Source organism: Melozone crissalis, unplaced genomic scaffold, assembly GCF_028551555.1.
Source record: "Melozone crissalis strain CALT ecotype California unplaced genomic scaffold, PUWL_Pcris_2 ptg000006l_1, whole genome shotgun sequence".
In the NCBI taxonomy this organism is placed as follows: Eukaryota; Metazoa; Chordata; class Aves; order Passeriformes; family Passerellidae; genus Melozone; species Melozone crissalis.
Genome location: NW_026535784.1, coordinates 36740433 through 36748123, shown reverse-complemented (window position 1 = coordinate 36748123; position 7691 = coordinate 36740433). Strand labels below are relative to the sequence as shown.

General features: G+C 41.2%; 1 non-coding gene across 1 annotated transcript; it reads left to right on the top strand.

Annotated features, from left to right (window-relative positions):
• The first annotated feature begins 201 nt into the window (after nt 1-201).
• On the top strand, nt 202-327 carry LOC128950978 (U6atac minor spliceosomal RNA). Its single transcript, XR_008484414.1, has one exon. It is a non-coding gene; the product is annotated as a U6atac minor spliceosomal RNA (small nuclear RNA).
• Nucleotides 328-7691: the final 7364 nt, after the last annotated feature.

The window sequence follows — 7691 nt, the reverse complement described above, 5'->3', positions numbered from 1 at the left end:
AGGTTTCTCTGTGCCTTTCAGTAGGACTTTTGATTGCAGAAGTGAAGGCATAGGATGTGTGCTCATCCACTCAAACCTCAAGGAGTCAGTCATATGGCAGGTTTGAAGTAGGTGGTAGAAGCAGGACAAGGTTTATTCACTTGGATGTCTGGTCTTATGAATTATGGATGTTTGGTAATTCTGAATTATGACCTTTTTTGAGTGTTGTATGAAAGCAAAGAAGATCAGCACTCCCCTTGAAAAGGATGGAAGAGGCCCTTGTGGCCTGTACAAAATGCATACAGTTAAGGCACTGCCACCTACTTTGTGGCATCTAACCATATTTAACCCAAAAAACAGCATAAGCTGGTTAGGTTGGATATAGGGAAAGGTTATTCTCCCATAGGGTTGTTGGGCACTGGAACAGCTCCCCAGGGCAGTGGTCACAGCACCAAGCCTGGCAGAGTTCAAGAAGCTTTTGGACAATGCTCTCAGGCACAGGATGTGACTCTTGGGGTGTCCTGTGCAGGGCCAGGAGTTGGAATCAATGATCCTTATGGGTCTCTTCCATCTCAGAATATTCTGTGATTCCGTGACAAAGGCAAGTATTTAAAGTTGCTGCCTGTCCAAATTCCCTGGTGGTTGTTAAAAAATATTTTTGACTATTGAATTGCATAAACATGTCTATTCCAGCACTTGAGGTATAGACACAAATGCACAGAACCCTTACTGTAGGTTACAGAAGACTTCAAAATGCTGCTGTCAGGTGTGCAGCCAGAACTGACTCGGGGTTTCTTTGCAATACAGGTAGAATTCCGGTTTCAGATGTGATCTGGTAAAATTCCTTTCTGCCTTCTTCTTGCAGGTTTTACCCTCCTTCCCACAATGGGGAACAGAGCTGTGCCCCATTGCCCTGCAGTTCCCTGCCTGGCTCTGAGTCCATGCTCTGGGAAGGAAAGCAGCAGGTATTCCTGGCCAGAGTCGGCTCAAAGAGCAGGAGGGAAGGTGCCAAAAGAGCTTCTGGTGAGCACAGAACCCTGCATCCATCCATCCATCCATCCATCCATCCATCCATCCATCCATCCATCCACCCACCCACCCATCCATCCATCCACCCATTCATCCGCCCATCCATCCATCCATCCATCCATCCATCCATCCATCCATCCATCCATCCATCCATCCATCCCTTCTGAAGTCTCCCCATGGAGTGCACATGGGAGTTGGGAGTGCAGCAGCTGTGGGAAGGCCGTACAGATTAAGGCTCCTTCTCCCTCAGCGCTGGGCTCTGTACCACACCACGGGCTCCGTATCACACCATGGGCTCCTTCAATATTTCAGATCTTTTTGGGGGTTTATTCACTTCCCATGCGCACCAAACAGGATGCTAGCTAGCTCATTAATATTCTGCTGTGCTGTGGCTGGATCCTGAAGCTCTCATTCTCTTTCTCATACTCATGCAACTCTGCTGCATTGCATGAGACAAGCAGCGTCAGCAACAGCTGCTCAGCTCAAACCACATTATGAAACTTGTAGGCATAAAATGATTAACATAATTTCTAAAATCTAAAGAAAATTTAGCCATGTGTCATTTCCCCAGGTGCTCTAGAAATGCATTTTTCTTGTTTAGGAGGTATATAGGTCAGTCAAGTGTTATCAGTAACTAGCATTTAATGAGAAAGCTAATGCTTTCTCTGCTTCAGTCATCAGTTTCTCTAAAGCTGACTATTCTCAGAAATCTGGGTTGTTTTTTAAAAGATATATAAATATACTAACAACTAGCACAATATACAGTACAGATGTGCAATCTCTGTCCTCATATTTCATGAGGAGCCTCTTTCACTCCTCCTGCACGTAGCACTTGTTCTCTCATTTACTAATTCTTTAAGGACTGACCTGAAATTTTACAGTTTATCATGATTCAAGAGCAGAGCACAGCCAAACTGTTTCAAAAGCACACAGAAGCACAGTTTGTACCTCAGGCCCTCCAATCCTTCTTTGACAGTGTGTATTGAACCAGACTAGGAAAATTATCTGAAATATTCCAGTGCCACATATATTTGAGCAAAAAAGGAGCAGAAGAAGACAACAGTGAGAGAGGAGAGAGCTGCCTTTCCTAAGCACTGGATAAAGGGCACTGACACACACCTTAATCAGTGTGGGGATGGTCTGGCTTGGTGTTATGGGCATAGTTCATATTGAATTTCTGATTTCTCTGCCCAGTGTCTGGAAGATCTGTTACCTGTGATAAAGACTCCAGCACTGCTAGGTTGGAAGTCACACAGGGCTCCCTGCCTACCTGTAGTCCTGCCTGTAATGAGTAAAAAACCCCATGAAGTGCATTAGAGATGCTTTCCTTCTGTTAGAGATGCTTAGCAAAATATTTCTGTGGAAGAATGAAAACAGTCACCATCTTCTGCAGCAGCACAAAAGGACAAATCAATTCCAACGATACAGAAGTCAGTGTGGCTCCCCATGGACTTTCTGTTCTCAGAAACAGTAAGAAACTTGAAGTAACCAGTCAGCAACAATCAAAGACAATGAAGCAAACACTTCTTGAAAGGATTTATTAAACAGTACTGTCACATTATATGATCATGGTCTTGTCTAGCATGCTTTGTTATCCACTTATTCAATATTTACAAATGTTTGATCTGGCATGATGGGGAGCTTTCCTTCCTTTTTTTTTTAAGGTTTTATGGAGTAAATAATCAAATATCTGTGCATGGAAAAGGGCAAAAAATCAAGACACTGAGCAAGTTAAATGATGAAAAAAAAATCAGGTTTGGAATGGATCCCATGTGATTTTCATTTATTCAATGAGTTGAAACAATTATCCTGCAAGACATTACAGATTCAGTACACAATGCTGCTCATAATGACATTGTATTTATAGTGAGCTAGGAAGTATTGTGAGACAGAAATTAGACACATCCTCTTCAAAGCTTGACAAAGGTTAAATTTTGTCAGGGTGTCCTGGCAAAAGAGAAAAATAAATGTATGAAACTTATGCAAAAGAGATTTTGCCATTAAGGTAAATGTTTTGCCATTAAGGTAAATGTTTATTATCTGCCACATACTGGTACCATTTCTCCAAAGCAGTAAACAATATGCTATATGCTTCTGATAGGAAAAACACTTATTTAAATGGTGCATCTCCAGAAACAAAGTTGTATTCATTTACACTTATTTTTAATTAGAAATTTTTGCAAGATTTAATTTTAATTTTTTATCATTGATTATATGAGAGCACACAGTTTCAAAATGCTGTCCCAGGATCTGCTAAGGTTGCCCAAAGAGGTGTTGAAGAAGTCCACTATTAACAGAGAGAACAGCATTCTTCAGTCTCAGATAATAAAAGCAAAATGCAATGGACAAAAACATTTGATTAAAATATCAAAGCTACCAGTAGCTATGAATGAAACTGGATTAAAGGCATATAATGTCTAGGAAGAACTGATTAAAATGGCAGATTGTAAATCCATTGAAAGACAAATTTCTTGCACAGATCTGTGACTGCAGCTTCAGAAGGACTAAAGGACACGGATACAGCCTGTGACAGGTACACAGAAGCATCAGGGGAGGTAAAAAAGCAAACAGCCAGGGGCTGGGGCTGAGCAGAAAGTGCCACTGACAAGAGAAAACTTCTGAGGAAGTGAAAACCAGCTTTTTTTACTAAGACTTCTGAAACCTTTCCAAGTTCTCAAAAGCAAATGGCAAAACTTTCTAAAACATCTAAAATTACTTTTTAAAATTAAAAATTATGAACTATCTTTCTGTGGCATTTTTGTTTTTCCTTGTTCCAGTAATATGTTATGGTAGATTCCTAACCTTATTTTGGTATCAGAAATATGGAATTCTACCAGAATATGGAATAACTGGGAAAGTTGTCTGGTTTTGCTTTGAAAACCTGTAGGAAGACTTTCCATTTTCCTCTGAGAATCAGATGAGAGTAAAGCAAAGGGATAACAAGAGCTGGCTACAGTAGAAATGCATTTATTAGACAGAAGGAGGACTAGAATGAAATTGTGTTAAGAGTATGTGCTTTATAGGGGAAAGACCAAAAGTAAAGAAAGTGTGGAAAGAGATTCACTGCTTATCAAGCTGGGAGGAAGATAAAATGTGAAAACAATTGAGTGTCTGAAAGATTAGAGTATTGTCAATATTAAGAATGTGGATTAAAAAGATTAGCATAATTGACACTAATTTCACATTGAGTAAATTTGGAGTGTAAAGAATTTCAAGAGGCTATAAATGGTAAACCAGTGCTGTTAAAAGAAAAAGCATTGTCTTCATGCCTATGTTTACTTTTCAAATAGGTTACATCAAGACATTTTCAGTGAAACACTGTGATTTTGATTAAAGTAATTTTTATAGGCTGAGGTAATTTTCGATTAAAAGAAAAAAATCTAATTTTCACTGAAAACAATCTTGGGCTTTCATTATTTACAATGAAAATTATAGAGCCTCTTCAGAAAAGGAGACATATTCTGATGCAGATACCTTTGGATATCCTAGAAAGAGGCCTGCAATTGTACTCATGATGAAATAGCAAAAAACAGGAATTGAGAGAAATGAAAGCAGCCTTGGAAAGGACATCTGTGGAAACAAAGAAAAATGAGTGTTTTAAAAAAATAATTATGCTAGGCTGATTCAAATCACATTGTGAGGCTGGTGAGTCATGGAAAGCAAGAAAATAATGCGATTAAACAGAGGGCTGCCTTGCGAGATGGCTGAAGCTCGTACCCTCCATCACCCTTCCCAAAGTGATGTCCCTCAGCTCCTGGGTGACAAGGTGAGGAGGAGCCATGCCCTAGCGAGGGGCAAGCTGAGCTGTCCTCCAAAGCTGTGCTGAGACACAAGAGGCAATTAATGCAGGGCATTGCATGCATGTGAGCTGCCCATTTGCTTGCATCTGTTTGCCGCAATAAGCGAGCGGTGAGCGCTGGCTCCATGTACCCAACCACAGGAGCTGAAAGGACAGCACTGAGAGAAAGATTTGCAGTTAAATTGCCTGAGCAGACCAAACACAGAAAGAACATTTTAAATTAGCTGGGTTCAAATGTCGGCTCACTTCAGAAATTAGAATTAATCTGATCTATCCCTGTCTTGCACATCTGTCAGCATGAGAAAATCACTAACTGGCAAGGAAACAGAACTGGCTGTCTGCTCTGGTCCAGAGCAGCAGAGCCATCAGATTTCAGGAAGCTTTTTACGTCTCTTATGGAGGGAAACTAGGGGGGAAAAGGAAATTAACTTTAAAGAGGAAACTCCTCTACCATAATGATAAGAAAGGGAACTCAAATAGCATAGAGAGAGAATATAAACATTATTAAGAAGAATAGTCATCATTTACATCAAATAATTACATTCTTGTAACTGCTGCCTGTGGATTAATCCCTGGGAATACAAACATGGAATTACTCATTATATACTCCATATAGTCATTGCTAATTCATGCTTCTTTATTTTGATCAAGAACATTTATTTTCTTTATTTTCTTCAAGAACATTTCCCAGTGAAGGCATGGGTCAGGGTAAGGAGAGCCCATGGTGCCCAGCTCCAGCGTGAATCACAGGGTTCATGGTTTATTCCTACCCTGTGTCAGACTGAGGGCACATATCTCAAGAGTGGCCAGAAGTACAGCACCATGGGAACACTGCTGTTTTTTCCTCTTGCTGCTGTCTGGGATGTGAACTGTTCTATTAAGTGAGGCTATGTCAAAGACTTCCATGTCAGCCCCAGGTAACTTCTTGTCTGATTCCCAAATCCAGCTGTGAGCTCAACAAGGAGCCTTCAAAAGCTGTTTCCCTTTTTCTAACAAAAAGGAATCGCTCAGAAAATGAGGCTGATGTGTGCTGGGCTGTCAGCAGGCTGCCTGGGGAGTGACACGCTGCCAGCAGTCGGTTGGCCAGACGGTCACTCTGGACACAAGCAGGAGATTATTTCTTTCCTTTATTCATCTGAAGCTAACTTGCTGCTCAGCTCTTAATTGCTCAGTGGAAAAAAGGTATGCAAGGCTCTTTTTCCCTTTCATCACAGGTAGATCAGATATATCCTGTGGTGTCTAAGCAGATGAGGAGGAAACAAAAGTGTCTGCTGGCCTGAATCCCCTTGGGGTTTTTTGGCCAGGGTACAGAGAGTGATGCTGGTAGGGAGTAAACTTATGCCAAGTCCATGTGAAATGGCACAGAGGTCTAACCTCAGACATAGTACAGATTATTGGACTTCATGACTTTAAAGGTCTTTTCCAATCTAAATTATCCATATACCAGCCTGGGAGTAGCAGCAATTCCCTTCCCTTGTCTTTATGAAGTATATTTCTAACTCCCCACTCATTCCTCAAGAAGCAAAGGGAAGAAGTCATTGCTGCTGAGGTGCCTCCAACCAGAGAGCCAGACCAAGAGGAGTGGGACCATCCAACATGTGAGGTGTGCAACCAGGATAGACCCATCCAGTTTTTGTTATAGACCAATATATTTAATTTATTCTTGTTGCCTTCCCCTCTGCAGTATGTGCTTACAGAAAGTAATCAACGAAAGAACAGTGGCTCCATTTACAGCCTGTTTCCCAACTTGCTCCAGCGTAATACTTAGACTGAAACAAATGGCAAAGCTGTAGCTTCCCCTCAGTCTTTAAAGAATCCATCTTTTCTGACATTCAGACTAAATATAAACTGCAATCCAGGACAATTTGGTGATGGTAGCTGATTGTCTGTCTTCAAGTGATTTTTAGCCACTGTGTTGCATTATCACTATTTTGCATCTTGTGGCATGGAGTTAAATCTACATTATCCATGGTGTTTGGGGAGAGAACAATGAGATGTGTATAGGACAAAGCAAAGCAAAAGGACATCTCTATATCAGGCTTGTGCACCAAGAAGAGAAAAGGAAGGTCAGCAGCTCTGTAGTGTATTCCAACTCCAGCAGGGGCTGATGAGAGCTGGCACACACATCAAACCTCGTGCAGTATTATGCCAAAGTATCGGTTTCTGGAAGGAAAAAGATAATTCACCAGAGACCTTTACCAGTTGACTGTTTTCCTTTCTCCTTCCATGGCCAATCACAGGATGCTCACCATTTGGCCTCCTCCCTCTTTCCCTGGTGCCTCCAGCCACGATTCCACAGGATGAGCAGCAGGTGCTCATTGTGGCTCCAGCCGTGACCCCACGCCTGGGTGCTTGTCCCCAGTTCCATGCTCTGGGGCTGCCAGACAAGAGGAACCCACCTGGGGTGAGGGATCCCCCACAGCAGAGCTGATATCTTTATTCAGCATTGGTCATTTCCCCAGTCTTGTTCCTGGAGCATGGTGTATAACATTTTTGCTGTCCAGGAAGATCATGCTGTGTTCAGCATATGCCCTGGATCTTTACCAGTGACTTCTAGAAACAAGAAATCTTGTAAAATATTCAATATTATCATGGGACCAGCCTGAGTTATAGCAATATAAACATGCGATGTTGGCTAAATTTATTTTCCAGTTTACATTAAAATCCAAACTAGCAGCTTTTTAATTTCTGCTAACTTTCAACTAACATAAAAATGATTAAATTTTTATTGTGCCCTGTTCATGAAAAATGAAAGTGCATAGTTTATGTGCCAGTACTTTCAAAGCTAACTTTCTCCAGAAGTGAACATTTGTAACTGAAGAGTTTAAATTTACAGAACTGATCTACAGCAATAACTAATCCAAGTACTTTAAAGGATGAAAAA